Source organism: Odocoileus virginianus, chromosome 31 (genome assembly GCF_023699985.2).
Source record: "Odocoileus virginianus isolate 20LAN1187 ecotype Illinois chromosome 31, Ovbor_1.2, whole genome shotgun sequence".
Taxonomy (NCBI): Eukaryota; Metazoa; Chordata; class Mammalia; order Artiodactyla; family Cervidae; genus Odocoileus; species Odocoileus virginianus.
In genome coordinates, this window is record NC_069704.1 from 20,169,514 (window position 1) to 20,186,346 (window position 16,833).

The 16,833-nt window shown below is 42.7% G+C and overlaps 1 protein-coding gene across 2 annotated transcripts in view; it reads left to right on the top strand.

Moving 5' to 3' along the window:
* Window positions 1–6,854: 6,854 nt before the first annotated feature.
* Window positions 6,855–16,833, top strand: part of PGAP4 (post-GPI attachment to proteins GalNAc transferase 4) — a 29,454-nt gene continuing 19,475 nt past the window's right edge. Inside the window, exon 1 of one of the 2 annotated variants that reach the window (XM_070459361.1) lies at window positions 6,855–7,519. The gene's annotated coding sequence lies outside the window, so the exon portion shown is untranslated. The remainder of the gene's footprint in view (window positions 7,520–16,833) is intronic. The other variant, XM_070459362.1, reaches the window with a different exon arrangement.

Consider the following 16,833-nt stretch of genomic DNA (forward strand, 5'->3'; position numbering starts at 1 on the left):
TGTGTAAACATTTCAAGTCTCTGTCCTGAGCTCTGAGGCTTGGGTGAGGGCTATGAGCTCTGTCTTTTGGACAGAAGTCCCCATGGGTAGGCTTCTTCCTTCTGTGACTTAGGTGTGAGAGGCCACTGCATATCTGTCACTGCGTAACCTGCCAGCCCTTTTCCCTTCCTCATTAAACTGTTCCTGTCTGTGAACCATTACTCTTTGTTGTTTGGGAGAGGCTCACTTCCTAGGTTGGAAAGTGAAAGTCATTCAGTCGTATCTGACTTTTTGCGACCCCATGGACTATACAGTCCACGGAATTCTCCAGGCCAGAATACTGGAGTGGGTAGCCTTTCCCTTCTTCAGGGGATCTTCCCAACCCAGGGATTGAAGTCTCCTGCATTGCAGGCAGATTCTTTACCAGCTGAGCCACCAGGAAAGCCCAAGGATACTGGAGTAGGCAGCCTGTCCCTTCTCCAGTGGATATTCCCGATCCAGGAATCTAGCTGGGGTCTCCTGCACTGCAGGCAGATTCTTCACCAGCTGAGCTACCGGAGTGACTGGGATAGGTCGTGTCTATGTTTTCTACACAGTCATGCTCCAGGATGGCATGGAGGCAGGGTTTAGCATGTGACAGATTTTTATGGTAGCCACTGGGTTGTCTAAAAGCATAACTTGAATTGAGCTTCTGGGAGATAGCGATTCTGTTTCTAAGCATGTATAGGTATGTGCTCAGTCACCCAGTCATGTCAGACTCTTCGAGATCCCATGGATCGTAGCTCACCAGGCTCTTCCGTAGAATTCTCCAGACAGGAATACTGGAGTGGGTTGCCATTTCCTACTCCAGGGGATCTTCCCGACGCAGGGATCATACCTCTGTCTCTTGGGATTATAGTAGCTGCTCCTGCCTTTAGGTAAGGAGACCATCCCTTAGCATTTTGATGTAATTGTTTACAGAAACAAGCGACCACCCAAGTAAAGTTTCCCCAGCCTTTGAGCTAATATTCCAAAGCTAATTCCCTTCTCTTACTAATGTAGAGGTCAAATGGGTTTAGCTAAATCTGAAAGGACCAGGAAAAGGCCTAAAGTAATAGCTTTTTCAGTTCTTGAGAGACTCCTTCACATTCTGAATTCCATTCAAAAAGATCATCATTCATTCTTTTCAGCTTTTCATATAGTGTTACTCACTCAGTCAGTGGTGTTTGACTCTTTGCAATCTCATGGACTGTCGCCCACAAGGCTTCTCTGTTGATGCAATTTCCCAGGCAAGGATACTGGGGTGGGTTGCCATTCCCTTCTCCAGAGGATCTTCCCGACCTTGGAATTGAATCCGGGTCTCCTGCGCTGTAGACAGACTCTTTAATGTCTGAGCCACCAGGGAAACCTGTTTTCATATAGAGACCTAGCTATTAAGACCATAGTTATGAGAGGGTGATAGGAAGGAAGGCTAGGGGTCTCCAAATGGAGGGAACAGGCTGCAAGTGTTAGACACTTTTTACCTCGCTCTTAAGTGGCAGGAGGAAACAAACTACAAGTGCCAGATTTTCTCCCTTCTGTATACAAAATTAAAGGAAGTGTCTCTTAAAATTCTGTGTTGCCATGATGACACCTGGATCCACCTGAACTTAACTTTTCTCAAACCTTGAGCTAACCAATTTGTTTTTCTTATGGAAATATTTTTCTTAAGCTATGTTAATGAACTATGTATTTACCCTAGACTCTTTCTTCAAGTTGGTTCTGCTTAAGACTCAGAATGATAAAGACAACAAACTAGTATGTTTTACTCATACATTATTCTCCTAATCTGTGTTAATGAAACTATATATTTACTTGGAAACCTGCCTTTCTTCAAGATTCATGTCAATGTTTCTTCAGGTTTTATGGCCTGGGATGACTCACCTTGTGCCAGTGTTATCTCAGAATGCATGTTGTGGGTGAAGGGCCTGGTGCCAGTCTCTGAGTTTTGAGACATTTCCTTCCTCTAATCAACAGCTTGCTGATAGGTATATAACTTACTCCTAAAGACTAGCAAAGGGGCATTCTTTCTTCCCCCTTCTGATGTCTATGTCAGAAGCTTTCTATGTCTCTTTTATACTTTAATAAAACTTTTTTATACAAAAGCTCTGAGCGATCAAGCCTCATCACCGGCCCTGGATTGAATTCCTCTCTTCCAGAGGCCAAGAATCCTGGCATCTTCCACAGCTCAGCAACAATCTTTCAGTTAGGGATCCAGATGCAGCAAAACCAGACCATCCCAAGGAAAAACCCTTAAGCTGTCTTCTGGTTTTAGAAGGAGTCAGGCTGAAAATGGCTTCTTTCTTTCCCTGGGATAGGCTTTTCTGACCTTATGTGAGAATGAAGCCTAGGTAGGTCACCCTAGTTTGTATTATTTGAGCCTTTTGTGGGGGGGGGGGGGGGGCACCTTACATCCATTATTGGCTAGGTGGTTGGGAGTGGTTACAGTATTTTTGTCAGAGGCCTCCTTAGTAGGGATGGCATTGAGGATGTTTTCTACATAGTGGAGGAAGGTAGGGAAGAGACCAAGAAGGTCCTAAGGAGGAGGGTCAGGAACTGGTATTACCTCAGTAGGGGAGAGCCCATGTCCCCTTTGAAGGACTTTGTTCTGATATAAGGGTATTAAAAAATTGTACATAAGGAATTTCATCCTACTTCTTTTGTCTCTGTCATAACAAGTACAACTGTAAAATGGCGTTGTAATTTAGCAACCCATTGACAGGCCAACTTTCCTCATCTCCCAGTCAATATTGGGACCAGGCTGTATAACATAGGAAGATTAAATATTTTGGGGTCATGGGGTGATACCCAATAAAACTTCCAGTTCTGCAGGATGCACCCTAATGGGCTATCCTTTGGCATGGTGGGTGTTTTGTTCCCTAGATATTCCATTTTGGATTTGTTTCCAACTACTGAGGGGGTAGTTAGAGAGACTTATTGGCAGGCAAATGCCAGAATATTTGACCCAAGATTTATAGTTCAGGAAACTTTGAGCCAGGACCAAACTGTTAATGGATCCCTCACAAGACCAAAATAGGAGGTGTCCAAATGTCATGGACTCTGATATAACTGAGAGTCCTACTTGAATTTATAATGACCCATGTTTGAGATAGTAAGTCCCTCCTCAGTCAGAATATCCCAAAGGAGGTAAGAATGTCTCCAGGCCAGGGCAGCTTAGCCACCTTAGTTCCTGACCACGTTGACCTGTTAGGGAATGACATAGCTGTCTGGCGGGGCGGGGGCGGTCTTTTTCCTCCTTTCAGCTGAAAAGGAGTTTGTGGACTTCTGAGTGAGCGCTAAAAGCAGGAGGGAGTCCCACAGGGGATGTACCAGATCTCTGGGGCAGCTGGCATTCGGTGCTGATGCCAGGAGAAGAGCCCTGAAAGCTTGGGCAATAGGAATCACCGAAGGTTCACCTCCCAAGCAGTTGTAGGAGGAGAGCTTGGGAAGTGGGTGTTTCCTCATCTTGCCAGCAGTTCAAAGGGTGTCCCAATAGTGGGGCTTCTGGATTTGCAAGCAACTTATAGGGCACCCCAGCCTACCTCAGAGAAACCACTGACCAGGAGAGGTTAAGTCACTGGTCGAGCATACCTACCTTAGGACCCTTTCCCATTCAGGCATCCCTGAGTGTCCTCTCCTAAATTTGGATTGAGCATCCTCTTTCTGTTTTGTCAGGTGGTTGTCATTCTTGGCCTTTTCCTGGTCTCGTCTCTTGGCTCTTGGGCCTGGCCACTTCCCTTTACTAAACCAAAAGTGACTATAGAGAATGCTACTGTTGACCCCAGGAGGTCAGCGAGGAGGGCAGAAAGCCCTGGTGCGGCCAACACTGCCTAGCACAGGGGTCAAGGGGAGAGCACCACGGGCAAGACTGCAGTGGCCTCCTCTCATCCACAGGCCCCCACCGTCCCTGTGTTACCAAACCAAAATTGGGTCTGCTCACCACACACAGTAAAGCCAATCTAGTGACACCGTGTTGTGGTGAAGGAAAATGCAGCATTTATTGTAAATACCATACAAGGAGTCCAGGGCAGCTAATAACTCAAATAAATCTGAGCTCTCCAATGGGTTTCAGGAAGCATTTTTAAAGGCAAGGTGACGGAGGGGAGTCACCCGGTATTTGATCAGCTGATGTGCAGTTCTCTGACTGTTTGATGGTGAAATAGCAGGGCAGTGTCTCAGGGGTTAACATTATCAGTCCTCAGCCTTCAGTAGGTCTGGGAGCTATGTGCTCATGGTCATCTAGTAGCTAACTTCTGTTTGGTGGAAGTTTTAGCATCTGTAAAACAACTCAGGAAGTGTGCATCAGATACTGTTATCTAGGTACTTCAGGGATGAACTGAAGACTGCCAAACATAAAATTAGAAACTTACTATAGGATTTTAGCAAAATGAGTATGAAACAACTTCAGATAATTGTGTAATCCTCTTTATTACCCACTCCAGTATTCTTGCCTGGAGAATTCCAGGGACAGAGGAGCCTGGTGGGGTGCCGTCTATGGGGTCGCATAGAGTCAGACACAACTGAAGTGACTCAGCTGCTGCTGCTGCTTTATTACCTATGTTGGATTAAGTTTAATGATACATAATTTTAAAACTCCAAAATAACAGCAACTTTAAAATTTTTGTTTAGCCTTTTCATATAAAAGAGGTCTGGAAGGTGGAGTTCTGGACTTGGTTCGGGAGACAAGAATAACTTCCCAAGTTGTCTTCTTGTGCCAGATTCAGCTCTCAGCCTATGCGTTCTTATATAGACATCCTGACATTCCTAATGACAGACTCCTTGAGAGCAGGATGCACATCTAATTCTCATCTTCTTCTCATCTATACTGTTGGCACCATGTCAGAACAATTCTTCAATAAATATGGGTTTTAAGAACAGCGGATGTATGGATGCTCAGGTGGATGGATGGAACTCCATATATGGAACTCAATATCTAGTTTCAACTATCCTAACAAACAGAAGAAAAAACTTACCTTGGGATGTGGCAGTGGGCCTGATAGTGCCAACAACATGGGTGATAAAAGAATTTACTGAGCCAGAAGTGAGGGTAGAAAGCAAGATATATTGAGTACACCACAAGGGAGCTGTGGGCAAGACCAAGAGGGGGTCTGCACCTGGGGAGAGAAACTGGGCTTCTTTCATGGTCCCCTCTGGTCACCCTTGGATTAATATTCTATCCAAGGGTGGTTAGGGCTTCCTGGAACTTCAGCTGCTTGTAACTGCTGGTAATTTTCCTTTGGGGAAGGTGAGATGGTCTTATCTTGAAATGCCCTCCCCAGCCTAAGACTGTTTTACTGTTAAGCTCTACAGAAATCATATGACCACACATTGGCTTTACTGCTTTCCTTGTAACCGGATTAACAGACCTTGTAGAAAGTTGTTGGCAAACCAGATAACAGATTTTTTTTTACACTAGGTGGGTCACAAGATCTCTGTCTCTATTCACCTCTTCTGTTGTTATATGATAATAACCATAGAAAATATCTAAATGAATGATCATGTGTCAATAGCACTGGCATTGGAATTTCATGTGATTTTCACATGTCTTGAAATGGTCTCCTTTTAATTTGTAACCATTTAATATTGTAAAAACCATTCTTACTTTGTGGGCAGCACAAAAAACAGGCAGTGAGTGGTAGTTTGCTAATCCCTGGCCTAGCAAGGCAAAAGATAAAAATTAGGAGCTGAAAAAGTCAGTAAAACATTGTGGCAGAAGCCCTAAGAAAAAGGTCAGTGTAGAATATAGCTGGCTTTCACTTTTTTAACCCCATATTTTTCCTTTCCAGAGTCATTTCACATTTCTTTGCTGTGCTCCACTTCTTCGGAGATGGCTTTCAACCAGCATGCACATTTTTTTCATGTGTCTTCAGAGTTCTCTCTTGCAGGACCATTTGTGTTTAAAAATGTTTCTAGGAGACTGAAAAACATTCAAGCCCCAAAGTAACTGCTTTCTAATGAAGGGCTTTAGTTCATTGGTTCATTGAGAGACAGCATTTCATTAATGCACATAAATCTCTGTGTGCCTCCCAAATGAAATATAATGCTAGATTCTATTCCTTTCACAAAAGCCACATGCTTCCGTTTGCGTGACTTGGGGGCAACCCAGAAGGGTTAGGGTAGTAAAGGCGATCTGAGTCGGGCGAAGGGAAGGACATCCTGCAGTACTGTTTTGGAGATTGAGTGGGCTTGAGACCTCATTGCTCTTTTAAGAAGTGCCTAGATATATGATCATTTCATTCTTGATACATGAATGAACAAAAGTTACAAATGATGACAGATCACATCTTCAATACCATTTAAATGAGCATTTATGATATACTCTATGAACCCTTGCAGTAAACACTAAGTTGTATTCAGCTATCACCTAGTTATGTATTCGATCTTTTATTAAACTTTTGTAGCCTATGGAGTAAATGATTTTCAAGAGGTGAAGCTCAGCAATGATCTCAATGCATGAAAGCCTTGAGGCTTTCATGGACAGGACATTTGATTAGAGCAAACCTTTCTCCGTTTTTGTTGTTGTTGTTAATGAAAAAATATTCTGGCTTTTGGAGTATTGCACTTCATAAGTTACCTTCTCAAATTTTCTTTCGTCATTGGCAAGTTAATGGTCTCTTAAAGTACAGGAGTAAAGTGAAAGAGTTTTCATACAGCGTCTTTGGCATAACGGGGTACGGTGGGGATTAGGGGTGGAAGCGGTGTCAGCTATTATTTTTATTATTGGCGAAAACAGATTTCCCGCAGAGAACACGTTTAATGGCCAGCTGGGACTGTGAACCGTGCAGATACTTAATCCCTCCAGCATTTCAACCTCCTTTGCGCGGAGCCTGCTTTTCCCTTTCTGCCCATCAGTTGGCGCCTTTGCCGTCCTTTTTTCCCCAAGCTGGCTTTTGGGGGCTGCGGTCGCTCCCCTGCTCGCAGGTCACATGGCCTGCCAGAGCGAGGGGACCGCGCCAGAGCTGCGCCGTGGGAGGTGAGGCTTCCGCGCGCGTCCAAGTCCTGCGGCGCCCGCTCCTCCGAGGCCTCAAGGTCCGGCGATACCTCCTCCGCGGTCATGAGCCAGACAGCCTAGGAGACTTCGGCAGTGGCCGTCAGCTTGCTCAGAGAACCGAGCAAACCGCTCTCACCCGGTAGGTTCCCGCTGCGAACGATCTGCTCTGCCCATTTGGCATCATGACCAGAGCGGCCACCCGGGAGATGTCTCTAGAGCGAGGGAAAATGGATTAGGGTTGCTGCAGCCGGCACGCGGAGAGCAGTTGCAGGGGCTGGCGAGCCTGGGAGGGCCTGTGCCCCCGGTGGTGCGCTTTGGCGGGCTGGCTTCACTGCGGCCCCGCTCGTGGGGTCGGCTGCTTCCTGCGGGAGGAATGTGGAGACCCCAGAAGGGCGTCCCCCGCACGGCTTGGGCCGGCATCCGCGCAGGGATGACTAAGTGTCGCAGCAAGAACGCCTCCCTACCCCTCGCCTGTTTCCTCGGCGCCGCTAGGCCGACGGAAAGGCGAGAGCCGGGCATGGACGAGTCCAGGTAAGACTCCGCTGCTTGCCTAGCCTGGCTGGGCCCAGCACCCTAAGGGTGGATCGCCTAATGGCCGCCCGCTCGCGGCTATATCTGCCCGGCGCCTCGGGCCAGCCCAGAGCACGGACAAACGCTCTGCTGCGGCGGTGGGTTAGGGTTCTGCAGGCGACCTCGCAGCCCCGAGACCGAGGAAGGTCAACGGGGCAGAGGAAGGCGTCCTTCCCAGCTCCGGGAAAGACGGGACGCCCGGGAGGCAGCGCCGCGACTTAGACTGTTAGTTTCCTCCTACGGGTAGGGAAACGGACCGGAGCGCCGCGGGGACTGCCTAAGGTCGGTGGCAGACGCTAAATCCGAGACTCTGGTCCTCCGTTGCCATTCTCTTTCCTTGAGGGGTCGTCTTAGGACCACCACGGCTCGCCTCGCCCTTGTCCTCGTCTCTGTGTGCGGGCGTTGCCAGTTGCCGCACTGCGCCCGCAGTATCCAGGGCGAGAACTGGAGCGTGGGTTTGACCCCGCCATCTCCTGCTCGTCTCCTGTTCTCCCTGGAGGTGAAGGGACACAAGGGTGGATCCAGTGATGATCTCACTATGCGGACCATTAGCAAAAACCTGCAGGTGTGTGTGTGCACGCGCACGCGTGCGCGCATTTCCCCTAGAGAACTAAACCTTCTAATGGAAATTGGCTTTTAGGAATGCATTTCTAGAGTCCCTGGCACCAGATATTTTAGGTGAGAAGATAAAACCATGTTTGTTTAACGTTATTAAAATTAGAATTTTTTAAAAAGATAAGCTTATTACAAAACATTCAAGAAGTAGAAAAATGTAAAGAGGAAAATAAAAACTTAAAACTTCATCTCCTAGATTGTTGTTTCCCAAGGTATCTTAAATATTTCTCTGCATGCACACATTTAAACCAGTAACGTGGGCAAAAAAACTTATTTCAATTTGTATGTCTGATTACCCAGAGGTAATCAGCTTTTTCCTCTCTGTATTGGCCTTTTGCATTTGTGTGAGTGAATTGACTATTTTCTTACCTCTTTCAGTCAGAGTGTCTTTCTGTTCATGATTTTTTAAGTGCTTGTTATATATTACACATTTAAGTACTGATAGTAATTCTGTCATCTGTGTTGCACAGTCTTTTGCCTAATTTTTTAAGATTTATTTTTAAGTAAAAGATAATTACAATATTGTGTTGGCTTCTGCTCTACATCAACATGTTTTTTGTTCTTTTGTGTGTGTGTGTGTGTTTTTTTTTTTTTTTGGTCAACTTTTCATCTTTGGCCGTTCAGTTCTATTCTTTTCTTTATGGTTTCTGCTTGAGAGTCTTGCTGAGAAAGGCCTTTCCTAACTCGAGTTTGTATCAATATTCACCTATATTTTCTTCAGGTACTTTTAAGCTTTTGTTGAAAAAATTTAATGTGTCATTTATTCTAATTTAAGATGTAAAGTGGAGAGCTAATTACATTTCATAAATGTAGCCAGTTGCTGCAAAGCTAAGTTCATTTTTTATGCCTGATTTAGACTGCTGCAATTATGGTATATTAAATTATTATATATTTATGTCTGCAGATTTTTGCATGTGTCTATCAGTATATTTCAGTGTCAGGGCCTTGTTATTTTAATTACTGAAGTTTTAAAACAAATTTAATTTTTTTATTACCCAGTATTATCCACCTGGCTTTTTAAAAAATCAGTTTTATTAAGATATAGTTTGTGTGCATGCTCCATTGCTCAGTTGTGTCCAGCTCTTTTCAACTCTATGGACTATAACCCACCAGTCTCCTTTGTTTATGGAATTTCCCAAGCAAGAATACTGGACTGGGTTGCCATTTCCTCCTCCAGGGCATCTTCCCAACCCAGGCATCAAATTCAAGTCTCCTGCATCTCCTGACAATGCATTCTGCATTGTCAGAATTCTTTACCACCGAGCCACATGGGAAGCTCCACACTTTGGTCAAATTATCCATCCTGTCCCTGCTCCACCAAAAGAAACAAATAACCTTTGGATTCCTATTGGATCTTTGATAATTGGGGTCCAGAGGGTAGGTCCCCTGAGTGGCACATTCACTACCCCAGTGCCTGGTATAAGACTCAGTATTGGTTGAATTAAACTTTTAACTATGATCATAAAAATAATGCATGTGCTTTCAGAAGGGTAAAAAGCAAGAGAGGAATCCTCCATCCCTCATTCCTTCATCTCGCCTTCACTAAATTATACTCCACATTAAAAATAAAATGATGACACCATGTACCCTTTTCTACAATTTGCTCTGATATAGTTTACATTTTTCAATTAGGTACTTTCAAACTGCTTAGTTCTATACAATGAATTACCATAAACTGGGTGGCTTAAGCAAAAGAACATTCATGTCCCACAGTTCTGGAGTCTGAAGTCTGAGTTAGGGTGCCAGCATAGTTGGGTTCTGATAAGTGGCCCTCTTCCTGGTTTATGGATGGCTGCATTCCTGATTTGTACTCACTGGCAGAGGAGAGAGAGAGAGCAAGCTGTCTTCTGTCTCTTCTAATAAGGGCACTAGTCCCAGCAAAAAAGTCTCACGGGCATGACCTTAATAACTCCTAAAGACCCCATCTCCAAACATCATCACATTCAGTATTCAGATTTTAATTATGAATTTGGGGATGGGGGACACAAACATTCAGTCCACAGCAGAGATTTAGGTAAGGCTTTTTAAATGTCAGTATATTTAAACCCTTCTTTTTCTTTTTACTGTGTCCTTATCATCCCCATGTATAATTATCTAACCATTGTTCCCTGTTGTTGGCCATTTCCTTTCCCTGTGGTTTGTCTAGCCTTCCCTGTGGTTTGTCTAGCCATCTTGATGCCCTACCCTCCATCTATTCCTCTCCCCCCTTTCTCCCTCTCTTTCTTACTTTCAAGCAAAATTGCTGTGAACATTCCTTGTCTATGTTTGGTAGCATGTGTTGGCATTTCTGCAGAGTAGATTGCTAGAAGTAGAATTTCTATGTCAAAAGACATGCAGATATAAAATTTTTGTAGATACCATCCAAAGTTTCTCTCAAAAGGTCACACCAATTTATATAAAAGTGCCCGTTTACTGTACTGGCTCACTCTCTCAAAATTAAATCAATGTTATCTTAAATGTAGAGATTGATTTTGGAGCAAGAGACCTCCATCTCCTCTTTTATTAGTGAGGGTTCTCAGCAGGGAAGATGTTATTTTTATCCATTTATTAGACTTTTACAGTGTCCTTCAGTGGGATTTTATAGAAGTGTATATATATTCTATATATTTTTTAAGTTTATTCTAGATATTTTTGGTTTCTTTTTTTCCCATTTTGATGGAGATGTTTTATCCCATTGATTAGTAATTGCCTGATTATATGAAAGCAATCATATATATATATATCATATATCATATATATATATGCTTCCCTGGTAGCTCAGATGGTAAAGACTCTGCTTGCAATGCTGGAGACCTGGGTGCGATCCCTGAGTTGGGAAGATCCCCTGAAGCAAGAAATGGCAACTCACTCCAGTATTCTTGCCTGGAAAATTCCATGGACAGAAAAGCCGGGTGGGCTACAGTCCGTGTGGTCACAGAGTCAGACATGACTGAGTGAGCACACACACAGATCATAGCATGTATTATTTTTGCATACTAATTCTGCTACCAAACACATTCTGAAAGTCTGTACCATTTCTAATCATCTTCCAGTTGATTTTCTTGGCTTTCCAATCTATGCAGAGACAATATTGCATAATGTTTGAGAACATAAGTTCTGGAAACAGTCTGCTTGCTTTTCAAGTTTTGCCACCTATTAAACCTTTGCTAACCTTGGGTACAAGTTAATTGTGCCTTAATTTTTTTCAGATATAAAATGGATTTAATAATAGTACTTCTCATAGGCTTCTTATGAGGATAGAGATGCTTAAAACAGTGCCCATAAGAAGTGCTCAGCAAGCATTTCCAAGTAAGTTGATCTCTGCACATTATATGACCAGACTCTGCTACTCCCAATTTTATATCTTAGGAATTAAGGCCTATAGAAGTCATTTATTTGCTTAACAAACATTAAACCTTTTCTGTGCAATGAATCCTGCTCTGGGTCTGTGAAGGATATCAAAGATAAATCATACTGAGTCTACAGATGGGGGTTTATAAGCCCCACTAGGTTGTAAATCACAGGCCATGAATCAAGCCATGCAAGACAGCATGCATCATATAAAAAATATAAGCTTTGAAATTTTTCCTATGTTTGAATTCCCTGCTTTCATCGTGGTAGCATGTTTTCTTCCATTTAAATGAGATTAGTTCCATTAATGTTTGAGAGTTGCTCTTTGGTCAGAAGAAATATACATAAGTCTAGTCCAGAACTTGGATACGTAGTAGGAGCTTAACTGTTGTTTAGTTGCTGAGTCGTGTCCGACTCTTTGTGACCCATGGACTGTAGCCCACCAGGCTCCTCTGTCTATAAGATTTCCCAGGCCTTTTATGGGTTGCCATTTCCTTTACCAGGGGATCTTCCCAACCCAGGAATTGAACCCTCATCTCCTGCATTAGGAGGTGGATTCTTTATCGCTAAGCCACCAGGGAAGCCCAGGAGCTTAATAAGTGGTAGCTATAAATAGATGCAGTTTAAAGTAGAAAGTGACAAATGAATATTCTGGAATGAAAGTTCATGTAAAGAACCCTAGAACTTGAAGAAAAAAAGAAATTATTTCTGTTTGGGCGTGACCTGAAACAAATAGGTTGCCATTTATTTCTCCAGCAAAGATGGGTTTATTTGTGATCAGCAGAGAACTGCAATTCAGGATCTACAATCATGGTGAGTCATGTGCAAGTTTCTGCACATCAAGAAAAGGCAAGTGTTTTTATGGAGGGGGAAAAGAAAGTTGGAAGGCAATAGTAAACTAAGAGCCCATGACTTTTTGTTGGCTGAGTCCTTGCCAGGAAAGAAGGGAAATTCTTCTTCCTGGTGACTCTCTGCTGTCATTCTAGGACCTGAGAGCTCCCCTTTCTTGTCCTTAAGCTCTATTTAATTGAGTTTTCTATTTATTAAATTTTTTTTTTTTTTTACATCTCCCCCTTTTGATGAAGATCTGTTTCCAAAAGCATTGCTGACCAAGTGTCAGATTTTCTACTTTCAGAGGCATTTTGTTCTTCAATGTAAGGAAAGACCTTTTCCAGGTATTAGGTCTCATGTTGGAGGGAATAGATTAGGAGTCTAATTATTAAGGTCACATGAGGGTAACAACGAGGGGTAGGAGGGAGAACGCTTAGGCACTTTTCATTTAAAGTTCATGTGTTATCAATATCATAGACATTAGGGATTGCCCTGGTGGTCCAGCAGTTAAGAACCACCTTCCAATGCAGGAGGTGTGGGTGTGATGCCTGGTCAGGGAACTAAGATCCCACATGCCATGGGGCGACTAAGCCCACACATCACAACTAGAGAGAAGCCCTCCCGCTGCAACAAAAAAATCCCTCAAGCCAACAACTGAGGCTGGATGCAGCCAAAAATAAATAAATGAAACTAACAATATATATATTTTTAAAAAGGATGATTGACATTAGATATCATTTGAAGTGTTGTGTCATTATCAATGATTTGGTGACAAACATCCAACAGGACTGGTCCAGATATCTTAAGAAAGTTGTCTCATCAGATGTCATCTGCTTCAATTCCGAGAAATCTTTACTTTCAGGTCAATAGATGATGTACAGATACGGTTAGGGTTTTATGCTCTCTTTAGTTGTGTCACATGTATCCAAGAGTCTATTCCTTGGAGTTTGGCAGCACAAGGACCTGATAGGGGCATTTCCGGTGAGACTTGAGGAGTATTTCTGGAGGTGACTTTTTCACTAGATAAAACCTCCAGATTGTAAGATGTGATGCTTAAGGTTTTCATCTCCCAAGAGTGTGCAGTGAAAACGTTGCTGTACCACACACTGATATTTTTAATAGAAGCAATTAGACCTCTGCAATTTTGGAGTATCTCTCCTTTTATCAGTTGTGGGTCGAAAGAAGCAATAGCCGAGTTCATTGGGTGCCCTGTGACTGTCTCTGTGTAAGAGCTTTTGAGTTCTTAGAGAAGTGGATCTGAGACTTAGAAAGACTGACAACAATGCTTTTGGCCATTTGTTGGAGGGCCTCACCAGATTTTCTAATTGAGCCATACAGATACTAGTTCGAGTAAACCAGAGTAAACCACAGATGTGTGGTAAGCACAGTGAAAGTGTGAAACTGGCCAAACATTGCAGACTTGTCAAAGTACCTGACCAGTGAAATAGGTTCCTCAGTCACTGAGGTTCAGGATGAGTTCCCTAGGGAGGAATAATCTTTTCCAAAAGGATATTAGTCACAGAAGAGGCAGCCACCTGTCTTCAAGGGAAGGCTTCTGTTCAGTTCAAAAAATATACAGACCATATCTGAAACATATTTATATCCATGAAATAGAGCAAGTTGTATGAAATCATCAGACAGACATTCGGTCATCCATTAAGCAGTTTAAAGTGTCCTGGAACATTACGAATAGACTTCCCCAGGTTGTACTTCAGCAAGTGGAACAGTGAGGAGTAGGCACTTTTTGTAGCTTAGTTAATGTTTCTGCACCAATAACTGATTTGTGAATGTTACCATTTTGTCAGTAGACCTATGGTTTAATGCATGTACAGTAATGAGGATTAGAAATTTTAGTGACCCTGGTAGGATTGGTTTATTCTTTGGTCTGAACCAGAGGGATGACAGTGCTGTTTATTACTTAGAGGTCCTGGATGAACCTCCGTCCTAGGCCTAATTGCTTCTAACAGGTCAGATAGAAACATTAGAAGAACTAGTACAAGGGATAATGAGGACTTGAGACTCGTAATCTTCTATTATGAGCTTCTTTACTTAAAAGGTATTGATTAATGCTAGGAGGAGGTTTTTGAGGGACCTATCTGAATTGTGATGGGAGGTGTGCTGTAAATCTTGCCAGTGTTAGCTGGAGATTTTGTCCATAGGAGGATGGTAGCTGATTCAACAGGACAAATGATCCCTGTTTTCAGAATATGTTTTAGGATTGTCAGAGCTGAGACAATTAAAAGACATCAAAGGTCATTTAATTTAGATGATTGGTTACTTTGATGACTACTGTCAAATTCTAGAATTATTTTCTCTTTTGGGGATAAAGAAATTCTGGTATGATACTTCTCTAAGAAGTCTCAATCTAATAAATGGATAAGGGCAGAAGGACAAAGAAGAACAGAATGTGTACCTCTCAAAGGGCCTAAACCAAAGAGAATAGGTTCAGAGATGAAAAGTTCTTGTTTGTTAGAGATTCCACTACTCGAAGTTTCAGTACTTCAAGGCAGGCACTGCTTTATATTAGTGGGCTAATATTAGCCCTTTATATACATATGTATTTACAATAAATATATAATAAGTATATTATATATATATATATATATATATATTAGCACTTTATATTGAGCACTAAGAGTGTGGCCCCAGTGTCCATTAGAATTGGAAGAGATTCACCCCAAACTGGAGAAATGTTTCTTCAAATCATTTAAAAGGGAGAACTGGGGAAAACCTTTAGTCTCTCAGAACCCCATTACTGAGAATTCAGAGGACACTAGAAAGACTGGTAAACTGGTGGAAGGTGCCGAGAGTGCTTAAAAACCTGTTGTCATTGTGGTTCAGTCACTAAGTTGTGTCCGACTCTTTGCTACCTGATGGACTATAGTCTCCTGGAGTTTGCTCAAATTCATGTCCACTGATTGAGTCAGTGATGCTATCTAACCATCTCATCCTCTGCTGCCCCCTTCTCCTTTTCCCTTCAGTCTTTCCCAGAATCAGGGTCTTTTCCAGTTAGTCAGCTCTTTGCGTCAGGTGTCCAAAGTATTGGAGCTTCAGCTTCAGCAATAGTCCTTCCAATGTATATTCAGGGTTGATTTCCTTTAGGATTGACTTGTTTAATCTCCTTGCAGTCCAAGGGACTCTCAAGAGTCTTCTCCAGCACCACAGTTTGAAAGCATCAATTCTTTGATGCTCCTCACATCTGTACATGACTACTGGAAAAACCATAGCTTTGACTGTACGGACCTTTGTGTGCAAAGTGAAATCTCCGCTTTATAATCCATTATCTAGGTTGGTCATAGCTTCCCTTCCAAGGAGTAAGTGTCTTCTAGTTTCATGGCTCCCCAGTGATTTTGGAGTCCAAGGAAAATCTGTCACTGCTTCCACTTTTTCCCTGTCTATTTACTATGAAGTGATGGGACCAGATGCCATGATCTTAGTTTTTTGAATGTTGAATTTCAAGCCAACTTCTTCATTCTCCTCTCTCAACTCTCATCAAGAGGCTCTTTAGTTCCTCTTCACTTTCTGGCATTAGAATGGTATCATCTGCATATCTGAGGTTGTTGATATTTCTCCTGGCAATCTTGATTCCAGCTTGTGATTCATCCAGCCTGGCATTTTGCATGATTGTTCTCTACATAGAAGTTAAATAAGTAGGATGACAATATACAACCTTGATGTACTCCTTTCCCCATTTTGAACCAGTCAGTAGTTCCATGTCCGGTTCTAACTGTTGCTTCTTGACCCACATACAGGTTTGTCAGGAGATAGGTAAGGTGGTCTGAAACTCCCATCTCTTTAAGAATTTTCCATTGTTTGTTTGTGAGCTACACAGTCAAAGGCTTTACTGTAGTCAATGAAGCAGAAGTAGGCATTGTTCTGGAACTCTTTTGCCTTCTCCATGATCCAGTGAATATTGACAGTTTGATCTCTGGTTCCTCTGTCTCTTCGCAAACCAGCTTGTACATCTAGAAGTTCTTGGTTCATTTACTGCTGAATCATAGCTTGAAGGATTTTGAATATAACCTTGCTAGCATGTGAAATGAGTAGATTTGTATGGTAGTTTCAACATCTTTGGCATTGCCCTTCTTTGGGATTGGAACAAAAACTGACCTTTTCCAGTCCTGTGGCCTCTGCTGAGTTTTCCAAATTTGCTGACATGTTGAGTGCAACACTTTAACAGCATCATCTTTTAGGATTTGAAATAGCTTAGCTAGAATTCCATCACTTACACTGGGTTGTTGTTGTTATTGTTTTTTTTTTTTTTGTAGTAATGCTCCCAAAGGCCCACTTGACTTCACACTTCAGGATGTCCAGCCCTAGGTGAGTGACCACACCATCTTTGTTATCCAGGTCATGAAGACCCTTCTTGTATAGTTCTTTGTATTCTTGCCACCTCTTCTTAATCTCTTCTGCTTCTGTTAAATGCTTACCATTTCTGTCCTTTATTGTGCCCATCCTTGCATGAAGTGTTCCCTTGATATCTCCAGTTTTCTTGAAGA